Raw genomic sequence first — 15,087 nt, forward strand, 5'->3', positions numbered from 1 at the left:
AGACAGAGAGAGAGAGAACGAGACAGAGAGAGAGAGAACGAGACAGAGAGAGAGAACGAGAGAGAGAGAACGAGACAGAGAGAGAGAGAGAACGAGACAGAGAGAGAGAGAGAACGAGACAGAGAGAGAGAGAGAGAGAGAATGAGACAGAGAGAGAGAGAGAGAACGAGACAGAGAGAGAGAGAGAGAACGAGACAGAGAGAGAGAGAGAGAACGAGACAGAGAGAGAGAGAGAGAGAATGAGACAGAGAGAGAGAGAGAGAACGAGACAGAGAGAGAGAGAGAGAGAATGAGACAGAGAGAGAGAGAGAATGAGACAGAGAGAGAGAGAGAGAGAGAGAGAGAGAGAACGAGACAGAGAGAGAGAGAGAGAGAGAACGAGACAGAGAGAGAGAGAACGAGACAGAGAGAGAGAGAACGAGACAGAACGAGACAGTGAGAGAGAGAGAACGAGACAGAGAGAGAGAGAGAGAACGAGACAGAGACAGAGAGAGAGAACGAGAGAGAGACCGAGAACGAGACAGAGAGAGAGAGAGAACGAGACAGAAAGAGATAGAATGAGACAGAGAGCGAGAGAGAGACAGAGAGCGAGAGAGAGACAGAGAGAGAGAAAGAGAGAGAGAGAAAGAGAGAGAGAGAAAGAGAGAGAGAGAGAGGGGGGGAGAGAGAGAGAGAGAGAGAGAGAGAGAACGAGACAGAGAGAGAATGAGACAGAGAGAGAGAGAGACAGAGAGAGAGAGAGAGAGAGAGAGGGGGGGAGAGAGAACGAGACAGAGAGAGAACGAGACAGAGAGAGAGACCCCAAGAGACAGTGAGAGAGAGGGGGGGAGAGAGAGACAGTGAGAGAGAGGGGGGGAGAAAACATCAGAGAACTGTAATGTGTCACTAGAAACATTTTATAATAAAGTATCTTTGGCTCATTTTGCTTTCCCTGGTCCCTCTCAGCAACATTCTAATGATTTCTTTTATAAACCTTTTTCCGTTGGAATTTCATCTCCCATCTCAGACCCATTGATGTCATAACTGGGTCTCAGTGCTTCTCTATTCAATGCAGGCAGATCATGAGATGACATGAAAAGTAAGGGTCGGTAGGAAGCTCAGGAGGCCACATAACGGGTGGAGAAATAATGCCGGAGCTACGATGGAGAAGACAAAGCTCTGTAGGACGCTGCCGGCTCCTCCACATTTATTTATTGGTCCAACTTGTAGGTAGACACAGGTAGGAACAGGGGCACTAAGGGTTCACTCTGGCATGCTTGGGGTAGAAGCTTCCGGTTCGGACGCCATGCTGACCCACTGTATATGCCGCCCTTGTACTGCAAGGCAGGACCCACAGGCCACCCTCCCGGCCGCAACAGAGAGCAGGGGACTCCCCAGAGGACTCGCCACCTGACCAGGCTGTAGCGCTAAGGAGAAGCTGAGAACGCTGCCCGCGCTGTGCCATCCCTCAGGAAGAGCGCTAAGAGCTTTTGGCCGCCGAGTCAATAGAGGCGCGTCACCGGCAAAATGGCGGCCATACACGTGTTTTAAAAATACAGTGACAAACACAGCAGAACACAGTAAAAGCACCAGACCCTGCAGCCCCCCCCCCCCCAGCGCACACGGCATCATACAGGACAGGAACATAGCACCCCACAGCAGCGCAGCCCCCCGGTAGTAACGGAGGCCCCAGGGACCCCCCACCTCGCGGCCGCCACCCAGAAAACGGGGAAAGAGGGAGAGGAAGGGAGAGAGGAAAGCATGGCGGATCCCCGATCGACCTCCCCAGGAATGCACCAGCCGAACCACCATGCCAAGGCAAGGGGACACTACTTACCCGTCCTGCGACCACCGGCTGGAGGCATTCCAGACAGAACCAACGTCCGCGCAGTTACGGCATGGCTGTCGGCCCGGCACACTGTGACACGGCCATAGAGACGGTCATATGTGTGCCCCGGAGCGTATAGCTCACTAGCCACCCCTGGAGCACGGGGCATGTCGTGGACGGCCCAGCGCGTAGCTAAAGGCCGCCACACGCTCGATTGCCGAACATGGGAGGACTACAAGGATCGGGGATCCAGCCTGTCACCCAGTCAGTAGATCCCAGGATCCAAAAAATGCAGGAAAAATAAAATGAAAGCGAAAAAATAAAATCGCCTAAAAACCTCCAGAGCACATGGGCCCCGAGGAGCCATGTCTTCTCCTCGCGCTAGGCAGAAAATACTGGGGCTGCATCGTGCAGAGAGTGGGATGTACCCGGAGGACCCGCCCCCTGGGAGGTGCTGTACTGAAAGAAGTGTTTTAACACTTGAAGTGCTGTTTTTTCTGCCTAAGTCTCTCCTGAAGGGAAGGATATATAACCCGAAGGTCAATGCTGCTGTGTCTGTCCATGAACGGAAGAGAAAATGCAACAGGCATGAGCTTTATAACGTGTGTGCTTGATGAAGCCAAAAAAACAACATGTCCCTTTTTTATACACAGGAAGAGATCAGCCAGGAGGAGGAGGCGGCTCCGGAATGTGTCAGCCAGGAGGAGGAGGAGGAGGCTCCGGAATGTGTCAGCCAGGAGGAGGAAGGGGTGAGTGGCAGCCAGGAGGAGGAGGAGGCGGCTCCGGAATGTGTCAGCCAGGAGGAGGAAGGGGTGAGTGGCAGCCAGGAGGAGGAAGGGGTGAGTGGCAGCCAGGAGGAGGCTCCGGAATGTGTCAGCCAGGAGGAGGAAGGGGCTCCGGAATGTGTCAGCCAGGAGGAGGAAGGGGTGAGTGGCAGCCAGGAGGAGGCTCCGGAATGTGTCAGCCAGGAGGAGGAAGGGGTGAGTGGCAGCCAGGAGGAGGAAGGGGTGAGTGTCAGCCAGGAGGAGGAAGGGGTGAGTGTCAGCCAGGAGGAGGAGGCTCCGGAATGTGTCAGCCAGGAGGAGGAAGGGGTGAGTGGCAGCCAGGAGGAGGAGGAGGAGGCTCCGGAATGTGTCAGCCAGGAGGAGGAAGGGGTGAGTGGCAGCCAGGAGGAGGAAGGGGTGAGTGTCAGCCAGGAGGAGGAAGGGGTGAGTGTCAGCCAGGAGGAGGAGGAGGCGGCTCCGAAATGTGTCAGCCAGGAGGAGGAAGGGGTGAGTGGCAGCCAGGAGGAGGCTCCGGAATGTGTCAGCCAGGAGGAGGAGGAGGAAGGGGCTCCGGAATGTGTCAGCCAGGAGGAGGAAGGGGTGAGTGGCAGCCAGGAGGAGGAAGGGGTGAGTGTCAGCCAGGAGGAGGAGGAGGAGGCTCCGGAATGTGTCAGCCAGGAGGAGGAAGGGGTGAGTGTCAGCCAGGAGGAGGAGGAGGCGGCTCCGGAATGTGTCAGCCAGGAGGAGGAAGGGGTGAGTGTCAGCCAGGAGGAGGAGGAGGCGGCTCCGGAATGTGTCAGCCAGGAGGAGGAAGGGGTGAGTGGCAGCCAGGAGGAGGCTCCGGAATGTGTCAGCCAGGAGGAGGAAGGGGCTCCGGAATGTGTCAGCCAGGAGGAGGAAGGGGTGAGTGGCAGCCAGGAGGAGGAAGGGGTGAGTGTCAGCCAGGAGGAGGAGGCTCCGGAATGTGTCAGCCAGGAGGAGGAATGGGTGAGTGGCAGCCAGGAGGAGGAAGGGGTAAGTGTCAGCCAGGAGGAGGAGGAGGCTCCGGAATGTGTCAGCCAGGAGGAGGAAGGGCCGAGTGGCAGTCAGCAGGTGCCCAGACCCAGTGGCAGCACTGTATCACAGGTGCCTCCCCTCCAGATGCGCCCACCAAAAAAAATGAGGCGCATGACCCAGCTGGAGGAGGAGTCACTGCGGGTCATTAAGGAGGCAGCAGAAATTATGAGGGGCCCCCTTAACCCTGTTAAGAGCTTTGGCTCATACATTTCACATGAACTGCAAGAAATGGAGCAGCAACAACGGGGCCCGGCCCAGTCTTCCCCTTCCTGCTGCCACATTTTCACCACCTGCAAGGGGCCGTGGAGGGAGCCGTGGAAGGAACGATGCAGGGAGCCGTGGAAGGAACGATGCAGGGAGCCGTGGAAGGAACGCTGCAGGGAGCCGTGGAAGGAACGATGCAGGGAAGCGTGGAAGGAAGGCTGCAGGGAAGCGTGGAAGGAACGATGCAGGGAAGCGTGGAAGGAAGGCTGCAGGGAAGCGTGGAAGGAACGCTGCAGGGGAAGCGTGGAAGGAACGCTGCAGGGAAGCGTGGAAGGAAGGCTGCAGGGAAGCGTGGAAGGAACGCTGCAGGGAAGCGTGGAAGGAACGCTGCAGGGAGCCGTGGAAGGAACGATGCAGGGAGCCGTGGGAGGAACGATGGAGGGAGCCGTGGGAGGAACGATGGAGGGAGCCGTGGAAGGAACGATGGAGGGAGCCGTGGAAGGAACGATGGAGGGAGCCGTGGAAGGAACGATGGAGGGAGCCGTGGAAGGAAGGCTGCAGGGAGCCGTGGAAGGAACGATGGAGGGAGCCGTGGAAGGAAGGCTGCAGGGAAGCGTGGAAGGAACGATGGAAGGAGCCGTGGAAGGAAGGCTGCAGGGAAGCGTGGAAGGAAGGCTGCAGGGAAGCGTGGAAGGAACGATGGAAGGAGCCGTGGAAGGAAGTCTGCAGGGAAGCGTGGAAGGAAGGCTGCAGGGAAGCGTGGAAGGAACGCTGCAGGGAAGCGTGGAAGGAAGGCTGCAGGGAAGCGTGGAAGGAACGATGGAAGGAGCCGTGGAAGGAAGGCTGCAGGGAAGCGTGGAAGGAAGGCTGCAGGGAAGCGTGGAAGGAAGGCTGCAGGGAAGCGTGGAAGGAACGCTGCAGGGAAGCGTGGAAGGAACGCTGCAGGGAAGCGTGGAAGGAACGCTGCAGGGAAGCGTGGAAGGAACGCTGCAGGGAAGCGTGGAAGGAACGCTGCAGGGAGCCGTGGAAGGAACGCTGCAGGGAGCCGTGGAAGGAACGATGCAGGGAGCCGTGGAAGGAACGATGCAGGGAGCCGTGGAAGGAACGATGCAGGGAGCCGTGGAAGGAACGATGGAGGGAGCCCTGGGAGGAACGATGCAGGGAAGCGTGGAAGGAAGGCTGCAGGGAAGCGTGGAAGGAAGGCTGCAGGGAAGCGTGGAAGGAAGGCTGCAGGGAAGCGTGGAAGGAAGGCTGCAGGGAAGCGTGGAAGGAAGGCTGCAGGGAAGCGTGGAAGGAAGGCTGCAGGGAAGCGTGGAAGGAACGCTGCAGGGAAGCGTGGAAGGAAGGCTGCAGGGAAGCGTGGAAGGAACGCTGCAGGGAAGCGTGGAAGGAACGCTGCAGGGAAGCGTGGAAGGAACGCTGCAGGGAGCCGTGGAAGGAACGCTGCAGGGAGCCGTGGAAGGAACGCTGCAGGGAGCCGTGGAAGGAACGATGCAGGGAGCCGTGGAAGGAACGCTGCAGGGAGCCGTGGAAGGAACGATGGAGGGAGCCGTGGAAGGAACGATGCAGGGAAGCGTGGAAGGAAGGCTGCAGGGAAGCGTGGAAGGAACGCTGCAGGGAAGCGTGGAAGGAAGGCTGCAGGGAAGCGTGGAAGGAACGATGGAAGGAGCCGTGGAAGGAAGGCTGCAGGGAAGCGTGGAAGGAAGGCTGCAGGGAAGCGTGGAAGGAAGGCTGCAGGGAAGCGTGGAAGGAACGCTGCAGGGAAGCGTGGAAGGAAGGCTGCAGGGAAGCGTGGAAGGAACGCTGCAGGGAAGCCGTGGAAGGAACGCTGCAGGGAGCCGTGGAAGGAACGCTGCAGGGAGCCGTGGAAGGAACGCTGCAGGGAGCCGTGGAAGGAACGATGCAGGGAGCCGTGGAAGGAACGATGCAGGGAGCCGTGGAAGGAACGCTGCAGGGAGCCGTGGAAGGAACGCTGCAGGGAGCCGTGGAAGGAACGATGCAGGGAGCCGTGGAAGGAACGATGGAGGGAGCCGTGGAAGGAACGATGCAGGGAAGCGTGGAAGGAAGGCTGCAGGGAAGCGTGGAAGGAACGCTGCAGGGAAGCGTGGAAGGAAGGCTGCAGGGAAGCGTGGAAGGAACGCTGCAGGGAAGCGTGGAAGGAAGGCTGCAGGGAAGCGTGGAAGGAAGGCTGCAGGGAAGCGTGGAAGGAACGCTGCAGGGAAGCGTGGAAGGAAGGCTGCAGGGAAGCGTGGAAGGAACGATGGAAGGAGCCGTGGAAGGAACGATGCAGGGAAGCGTGGAAGGAACGCTGCAGGGAAGCGTGGAAGGAAGGCTGCAGGGAAGCGTGGAAGGAACGATGGAAGGAGCCGTGGAAGGAAGGCTGCAGGGAAGCGTGGAAGGAACGCTGCAGGGAAGCGTGGAAGGAAGGCTGCAGGGAAGCGTGGAAGGAAGGCTGCAGGGAAGCGTGGAAGGAAGGCTGCAGGGAAGCGTGGAAGGAAGGCTGCAGGGAAGCGTGGAAGGAACGATGGAAGGAGCCGTGGAAGGAAGGCTGCAGGGAAGCGTGGAAGGAACGCTGCAGGGAAGCGTGGAAGGAACGATGGAAGGAGCCGTGGAAGGAAGGCTGCAGGGAAGCGTGGAAGGAAGGCTGCAGGGAAGCGTGGAAGGAAGGCTGCAGGGAAGCGTGGAAGGAAGGCTGCAGGGAAGCGTGGAAGGAACGCTGCAGGGAAGCGTGGAAGGAAGGCTGCAGGGAAGCGTGGGAGGAACGCTGCAGGGAAGCCGTGGAAGGAACGCTGCAGGGAGCCGTGGAAGGAACGCTGCAGGGAGCCGTGGAAGGAACGCTGCAGGGAGCCGTGGAAGGAACGCTGCAGGGAGCCGTGGAAGGAACGATGCAGGGAGCCGTGGAAGGAACGCTGCAGGGAGCCGTGGAAGGAACGCTGCAGGGAGCCGTGGAAGGAACGCTGCAGGGAGCCGTGGAAGGAACGATGGAGGGAGCCGTGGAAGGAACGATGCAGGGAAGCGTGGAAGGAAGGCTGCAGGGAAGCGTGGAAGGAAGGCTGCAGGGAAGCGTGGAAGGAAGGCTGCAGGGAAGCGTGGAAGGAACGCTGCAGGGAAGCGTGGAAGGAAGGCTGCAGGGAAGCGTGGAAGGAACGCTGCAGGGAAGCCGTGGAAGGAACGCTGCAGGGAGCCGTGGAAGGAACGCTGCAGGGAGCCGTGGAAGGAACGCTGCAGGGAGCCGTGGAAGGAACGCTGCAGGGAGCCGTGGAAGGAACGATGGAGGGAGCCGTGGAAGGAACGCTGCAGGGAGCCGTGGAAGGAACGATGGAGGGAGCCGTGGAAGGAACGATGCAGGGAAGCGTGGAAGGAAGGCTGCAGGGAAGCGTGGAAGGAACGCTGCAGGGAGCCGTGGAAGGAACGATGCAGGGAGCCGTGGAAGGAACGCTGCAGGGAGCCGTGGAAGGAACGCTGCAGGGAGCCGTGGAAGGAACGCTGCAGGGAGCCGTGGAAGGAACGATGGAGGGAGCCGTGGAAGGAACGATGCAGGGAAGCGTGGAAGGAAGGCTGCAGGGAAGCGTGGAAGGAACGCTGCAGGGAAGCGTGGAAGGAAGGCTGCAGGGAAGCGTGGAAGGAAGGCTGCAGGGAAGCGTGGAAGGAACGCTGCAGGGAAGCGTGGAAGGAAGGCTGCAGGGAAGCGTGGAAGGAACGATGGAAGGAGCCGTGGAAGGAAGGCTGCAGGGAAGCGTGGAAGGAACGCTGCAGGGAAGCGTGGAAGGAAGGCTGCAGGGAAGCGTGGAAGGAAGGCTGCAGGGAAGCGTGGAAGGAACGCTGCAGGGAAGCGTGGAAGGAACGATGGAAGGAGCCGTGGAAGGAAGGCTGCAGGGAAGCGTGGAAGGAAGGCTGCAGGGAAGCGTGGAAGGAACGCTGCAGGGAAGCGTGGAAGGAAGGCTGCAGGGAAGCGTGGAAGGAAGGCTGCAGGGAAGCGTGGAAGGAAGGCTGCAGGGAAGCGTGGAAGGAAGGCTGCAGGGAAGCGTGGAAGGAACGATGGAAGGAGGCGTGGAAGGAAGGCTGCAGGGAAGCGTGGAAGGAACGCTGCAGGGAAGCGTGGAAGGAAGGCTGCAGGGAAGCGTGGAAGGAAGGCTGCAGGGAAGCGTGGAAGGAACGCTGCAGGGAAGCGTGGAAGGAACGATGGAAGGAGCCGTGGAAGGAAGGCTGCAGGGAAGCGTGGAAGGAAGGCTGCAGGGAAGCGTGGAAGGAAGGCTGCAGGGAAGCGTGGAAGGAAGGCTGCAGGGAAGCGTGGAAGGAAGGCTGCAGGGAAGCGTGGAAGGAACGCTGCAGGGAAGCGTGGAAGGAAGGCTGCAGGGAAGCGTGGAAGGAACGATGGAAGGAGCCGTGGAAGGAAGGCTGCAGGGAAGCGTGGAAGGAAGGCTGCAGGGAAGCGTGGAAGGAAGGCTGTATGGAAGACCAGAAAGTGATTCCCTGGCTTCAAGCTGATTTGGCATAAAACGGAGGTTGTTGTGTAGCACAGCTTGGGGTCATGTATGACATCTGCTTGTGATTTCTGGGATTTGGGGAGCACATTGTGCCCCACATTAGAGGGACTCCTGATGTTGATGATTTTGTGGTTGATCACGGTGGAATGTGCCTTTGGTGTCCGAAGTCGGCATATATTTGGCTGATTGGGCAATTGTTGTCCTTCGTGTTGATTTTTTTTTTATCCAGAATAAATGGAGATTTAAATGAAGTTAAATACGTGTCTATTGTGTTTTTCTGGTGAATAGCCATCAAACATTTCCGAAATACAATGTGTAATTAACAAAAGGACACAACTTACTTGGGGGGGGGGGGGGGTGAAAAAAAAAAAAAACATTGTGATACTTGAGAAAAAAAAAATTATGAAATTTCTCAAAAAAAATAAATTATTATTATTATTATTATTATGTGGAGTACAAAAAATTATTTTGGAGATCTGGCTAAAAAAAAAAGAAAACCATGAGATCACAAGCAAAAAATAAAAGAAGTCCGTATGGGAGAACTCTGTCTAAATAGCATCAGCAAAACACTGGGGTAGATTCAAAAAGCAATTGCGTCTGCGTAACCATAGTTACGCAGCGCAATTGCTTACTTGCGCCGGCGTATCGAATGCTCCCGATTCAGGAACCTCGTTACGCCGACTGCAGCAAGATATGCCTGGCATAAGGCTCTTATGCCCGCATATCTTAGGCTGCATTCTTACGCAGGCCGCTAGGTGGCGTTCCCGTAGTGGTCAGCGTAGAGTATGCAAATTGCATACTAACGCCGATTCATAACCCTACACGAGCCCTGCGTACGCAGTTTTACGCCGTTTGCGTACGTCGTTTTTTGCGTAATGCTACGTATACCCGTCGTTCCCGCGTCGCGTTTTCGAAAAATTACGTTGTTTGCGTAAGTGAATCGTGAATGGCGCTGGACGCCATTCACGTTCACTTTGAAGCAAAGGACGTCCTTGCGACGTCATTTACCGCAATGCACGTCGGGAAAGTTTCCCGATGGAGCATGCGCACTACGTTCGGCGCGGGAACGCGCCTAATTTAAATGATCCACGCCCCCTACGGGATCATTTAAATTGCGCGCTCTTACGCCGGGCATTTTTCAGGAGCGCCCACGCAATTTACGGAGCTACTGCTCCGTGAATCAAGCGTAGCGCAGGAAATTTATGGAGGCGCAGCGGCAAAACGGTGCGCTGCGCCTCCGTAAGAAATGGGCAAATGTACCTGAATCTACCCCAATGCGTTTATTCTAGCAATAGAACGAAGGAAAAAAATGCGCTGCAATAAACGAGGCACTAATTGTAAAAATGTAGAATGTGCTATGTCCAAGAACGAGCGCTCCCATCCCCTAGTTTAGTCTGAGCATGCGCGGGTTTTTAACCGATGGTCGTGCGCACTAACGCTCGGTTTTGACCTATCGGTTAGGAATCCATCGGTTAAAATTTAAAGCAAGTTGGCTTTTTTTTATCCGAAGGTTAAATAACCAATGGGGCCCGCCCACACATGACCCGCCCACACACGACCCGCCCACACATGACCCGCCCACACACGATCGGTTTTGACCAATGAAAACAGTCCATCAGACCGTTGTCCTCTGGTTACCCTATCGTGTGTGTTTTACTACGACTGCAACTTTGTATTTCACTAAATAAAAAATAATAAGCGTCAAACAGGAAATACTTGGCTCGGCGGTAACATTGTAAATACTGAAGATGAAAGCTTCTATTCTAAATAAAATAATTCTGATATTAAACCAACAAGCAAGCCCAGCGTTAGCCGGGCATCAAAAAATTATTAGAAACTCATAGTTGTTCCTCTCCACGGAAATCTTTAGTAAAAGGCGAAAGATTTATTCGATCTGAAGAGAAACCAGAGTATGCCCGGAAAGGCGCCGAGAGAACCGCCCACTGAGAGACCGTTCCTATCCACCTCATAGAGAGCCCCCCGCTCATTATATTTTATATCATTTATAATCCTCCATATCACTTCCTTCATACACCCCAAGCTAGAGAACATGAAGAGAGACACGAAAATGTATTATTATATTCATCAGACCGATAAATCTCTATAGAAGGGGAGAGATCTGTATGCAAATCATCAGGAACACAGAGAGAGGGATCATGGGAAGGGGCGGGACCTCCTCCTCTCCACCATGCCTCCCCCAGTATATCATTAGGAGTCCTGATTACATCCGCTGCCTATCACAGAACGCTCCGGAAGTGACGTTCCCTCGCCGACATCTTGCTACACTCCAAACTCCTGCACAGTCATGATAGTGTGACGGGGGGAGGCGGACATCTTGCTACACCCCAAACTCCTGCACAGTCATGATAGTGTGACGGGGGGAGGCGGACATCTTGCTACACCCCAAACTCCTGCACAGTCATGATAGTGTGACGGGGGGAGGCGGACATCTTGCTACACCCCAAACTCCTGCACAGTCATGATAGTGTGACGGGGGGAGGCGGACATCTTGCTACACCCCACACTCCTGCACAGTCATGATAGAGTGACGGGGGGAGGCGGACATCTTGCTACACCCCACACTCCTGCACAGTCATGATAGAGTGACGGGGGGAGGCGGACATCTTGCTACACCCCACACTCCTGCACAGTCATGATAGTGTGACGGGGGGAGGCGGACATCTTGCTACACCCCACACTCCTGCACAGTCATGATAGTGTGACGGGGGGAGGCGGACATCTTGCTACACCCCACACTCCTGCACAGTCATGATAGTGTGACGGGGGGAGGCGGACATCTTGCTACACCCCACACTCCTGCACAGTCATGATAGTGTGACGGGGGGAGGCGGACATCTTGCTACACCCCACACTCCTGCACAGTCATGATAGAGTGACGGGGGGAGGCGGACATCTTGCTACACCCCACACTCCTGCACAGTCATGATAGAGTGTGAAGGGGGAGGCGGACATCTTGTTACACCCCCCGGAGTTTTACATTTCACACTTATTTTCAACACAAAACGGAGCTTATTTGCTTAAAGGGGAGTTCCAGCCAATTTGCATGTTTATTAAAAGTCAGCAGCTACAAAAAGGTGTACCTGCTGGCTTTTAATAAACAGCCACTTACCTGCTCCAGCGACGCGCCGGCCGGGGCTCTGCTCCTCTCCCCCCCTCCCCGGCCGGCGTCTTCATTCTCAGTGTGGGCACCCGGCCGTGACAGCTTTCGGCTTCACGGCCGGGCACCCACTGCGCATGCGCGAGCGGCGCGGCCCGGTGCTGCGCCGTGTAATTGGCCAGGAGATCGCCTAGGACCTGTGACGTGTCCTAGGCGATCGCCTACAGCAGCCCCTTCCTGTAGGCGATTAAGCTTAGTCGCCTACAGGAAGGAGGAAGTGGGACAGGAAGTCCCACTCTTCCTGAAGCCCCCACTCCCCCCCCCCCAAAAAAATGACATGCCAAATGTGGCATGTAAGGGGGCGAGGAGTGGGTTAAGAGGAAGTTCCAAATTTGGGTGGAACTCCTCTTTAAATACAGTGGGCCAGATTCAGAGAGATCGGCGCATCTTTAGATAGGCGTAGCGCATCTCATATGCACTACGCCGTCGTAACATTGAGAGGCAAGTCCAGTATTCACAAAGCACTTGCTCCCATATGTACGCCGGCGTAACGTAAATTGGCCGGCGTAAGCCCACGTAATTCAAAGTAGCAAGGCAGTGGGCGTGTTGTATTATAATTAACCATGACTCCATGTAAATAAATGGCCGATCGAACGGGGGATGCGCGCGCATTCTCAGAATCACGTCGCAAATACTCCCTAAGATACGACGGCTCAATGCTTTCGACGTGAACATAACCGACACCCAGCCCCATTCACGTACGACTTACGCAAACAACGTAAAATACGACGCTGTTCCCGCGCCCATACCTTAACATGACTAACCCCTGCTTTATGAGGGGTAAAGTTACGCCGGACGTACACCTTACGTAAACGGCGTAGCTTAATGCGACGGGCGCAAGTACGTTCGTGAATCGGCGCATCTAGCTCATTTACATATTCGACGTGTAAATCAACGGAAGCGCCCCTTGCGGCCAGCGTAAATATGCGCCCAAGATACGACGGCGTAGGAGACTTATGTCGGTCGTACGAAGCCAAAATTCAGGCGTATCTGATTTCCTGAATAAGCGTATAAATACGACGGCGCACATTTGGACTTACGACGGCGTATCTGGAGATACATCATCGTAAGTCCTTTCTGAATTCAGCCCAGTGTTTGGAAATCTGATGGACTGTTTAAGGCTTCATTCACACCTGAGCGTAGCGTTTTGCGTTGTTTTTTTACTGCGACAAAACGCAGCGTTTTTTACCGCGATTTGCCGCGACAAAAGGCGAAGTTTTTTACAGGTCTAGGGTCACCAATGTAAAACGCCCAAATTCGAGCGACAAAAAAGGGTCCAGAACTTGTTTGGGCTTCAGGCGTTCGGCGATTTGTAGTGGAGATGTGAACCATCTTCATAGAGAATAATGTATTTTTTCCCCTCTAGCGTTTTGGGGCGTCGCGCTTCAGGCGACAAAACGCTCAGGTGTGAATGCAGCCTAAATGTTAAAAGCAGCAGCAAACCTGCTGACCTGACATGGTTTGCTAATGTGACAGAACACCTCTGATTTTCACATTTAAACATGTAAACAGTCCGTCGGATTTCCAAATACTGTATTTTTTTTTTTATATACCATATTTATCGGCGTATACCGCACACTATTTTGCCCTGAAAATCAGGGCAAAATTGTGGGTGCGCGGTATACGCCGATACCTGCTTTCTCGCCACGAGTTTGAATACTGCACCGGCATATACCGAGCGCAGTACACTCATGTATCTTCGGGCAGTCTCGGCACTTCTTGCGCTGACATCCTGAGCGTACAGGACATCAGCACGAGAGTTGCCGAGCCTGCCCGACGATACACGAGTGTACTGCGCTCGGTATAAGTCGGCGCAGTATTCAAACTCGGCACGGGAAACGAGCGGGGAGGACCCGAGGACGCCGCAGAAGGACGCCGGACCCGACGAAGAGGACCCCCGGAAGCCGCAGAAGGACGCCGCGCAAGACACCAAATCTGTAAGTACAAAAAAAACGTTTTTTTCCACAGGATTGGGGGCAAAATTAGGGGTGAGCGTTATACCGCGATAAATACGGTATATATATTTTATTTGTTTTCAAAAAGATAAAACAGATACACGTTAAGGGCATTCACAATAATCACATCTTGTTATACCATCAACCATTTGAATTATCAAGAAAGTGAAAAAGATAAAAAACGAAAAGGAAAAACCGAGAGACGGGAAGACCGGGAGAGCCCCCGATGTAGATTCTGTTTGGGCTTACCCCTCTCAGGGGGTCTCTACCCTTCTAATTGTCTACCGGGTTTCCTAACATTGGCTACCCCTCAACCAGTATCGACTACCTACTGTCTAATCCCACCTACTTCCCCCTACCCCCCCCCCCCAAAAAAAAAGGGAAAAAAAGCCCCATGAGAGCAAGTGAACTAAGCCAGAAGGCTGTGTCCCCCCACTCCCAAGACTTTCAGGGCCCGAGGACCCGCACCCTACTAATCACACAGTGAACAAAACGTGCACAAACAAAAAAAAAGACAAAAACGTGACAAAACACGGGGAGAAATAAAAAAGAAAGGTGGGTGAGAAAGAGAGATGAGGAGAGTGGAAAGTGACCATTGTACAATGGCCGGCCCTAGAGGCAGGTGTTAAAAAGTGTAATATGGTGACGTGACCAAGGTGCCAAAAAAGCAAATGTGCCGGGAAAAACACAAGTGCAATTACAGCACCCATGGACTGCCACTCCAGGGGCACATCTTTTTATTTTAGAAAAGCCTATGGCGTGTGAACACACCCAAAAAACTCCACCCGGTGCAGAAAAAATGTGCACACACATAAAGAATGGCCCGGATTCAGGTAGATTTGCTCTTTTTTTAGGGAGGAGCAGGGCAACGTTTTTGCCCTGCACCCCCGCAAATTTACTGCGCTGCCCTTGATTCAAGGAGCAGTAGCTCCGTAAATTGCGTGGGCGCGCCGGCAAAATGCCCGGTGTAAGCGCGCGCAATTTAAATGATCCCGTAGGGGGCGGGAATCATTTAAATTAGGCGTGTTTCCGCGCCGATCGTAGAGCGCATGCTCCGTGCATTGCGGCAAATGACGCCGCAAGGACGTCATTTGCTTCAAAGTGAACGTGAATGGTGTCCAGCGCCATTCACGAATCACTTACGCAAACAACGTAAATTTGAAATTTCGCGACGCGGGAACGACGGGTATACGTAACATTGGGTGCCCCTGCTAATAGGGGCAGCCTTACGCGAAAGACGCCGTACGGAAACGACGTAAACTGTGTACGCAGGGCTCGCGCAACGTTGTGAATCGGCGTTAGTATGCAATTTGCATACTATACACTGAGCACAATGGGAGCGCCCCCTAGCGGTCATAAGAGCCTTATGCCGCGCATATCTTAGGCTGCAGTCGGCGTAACGAGGTTCCTGAATCAGGAGCATTCGTTACGCCGGGGCAAGTAAGCAATTGCGCTGCGTAACTATGGTTACACAGGCGCAATTGCTTCTTGAATCCGGGCCAGTGTTCACAAAAACGTGCAGACGGGTGCAACGTCAAGTGGTCCTCCTGTGAGAAAGGACCCAAAACCCTGATCCCCCGGGGCGTTGGGCTGCAGACGGGGACTGAGGTACTCAAGTCTGAGGAACCGAAGCCGA

At 55.0% G+C, this 15,087-nt stretch overlaps 1 protein-coding gene and 1 non-coding gene across 4 annotated transcripts in view; both read right to left on the reverse strand.

The window, feature by feature from the left end:
• HECTD3 (HECT domain E3 ubiquitin protein ligase 3) overlaps window positions 1–15,087 on the reverse strand; it is an 82,056-nt gene that overhangs the window by 33,498 nt on the left and 33,471 nt on the right. The gene's annotated exons all lie outside the window — the stretch shown is intronic.
• On the reverse strand, window positions 10,118–10,232 carry LOC120921881. Its single transcript, XR_005745011.1, has one exon. It is a non-coding gene; the product is annotated as a U5 spliceosomal RNA (small nuclear RNA).

Source organism: Rana temporaria, assembly GCF_905171775.1.
Source record: "Rana temporaria chromosome 7 unlocalized genomic scaffold, aRanTem1.1 chr7c, whole genome shotgun sequence".
NCBI classification, from domain to species: Eukaryota; Metazoa; Chordata; class Amphibia; order Anura; family Ranidae; genus Rana; species Rana temporaria.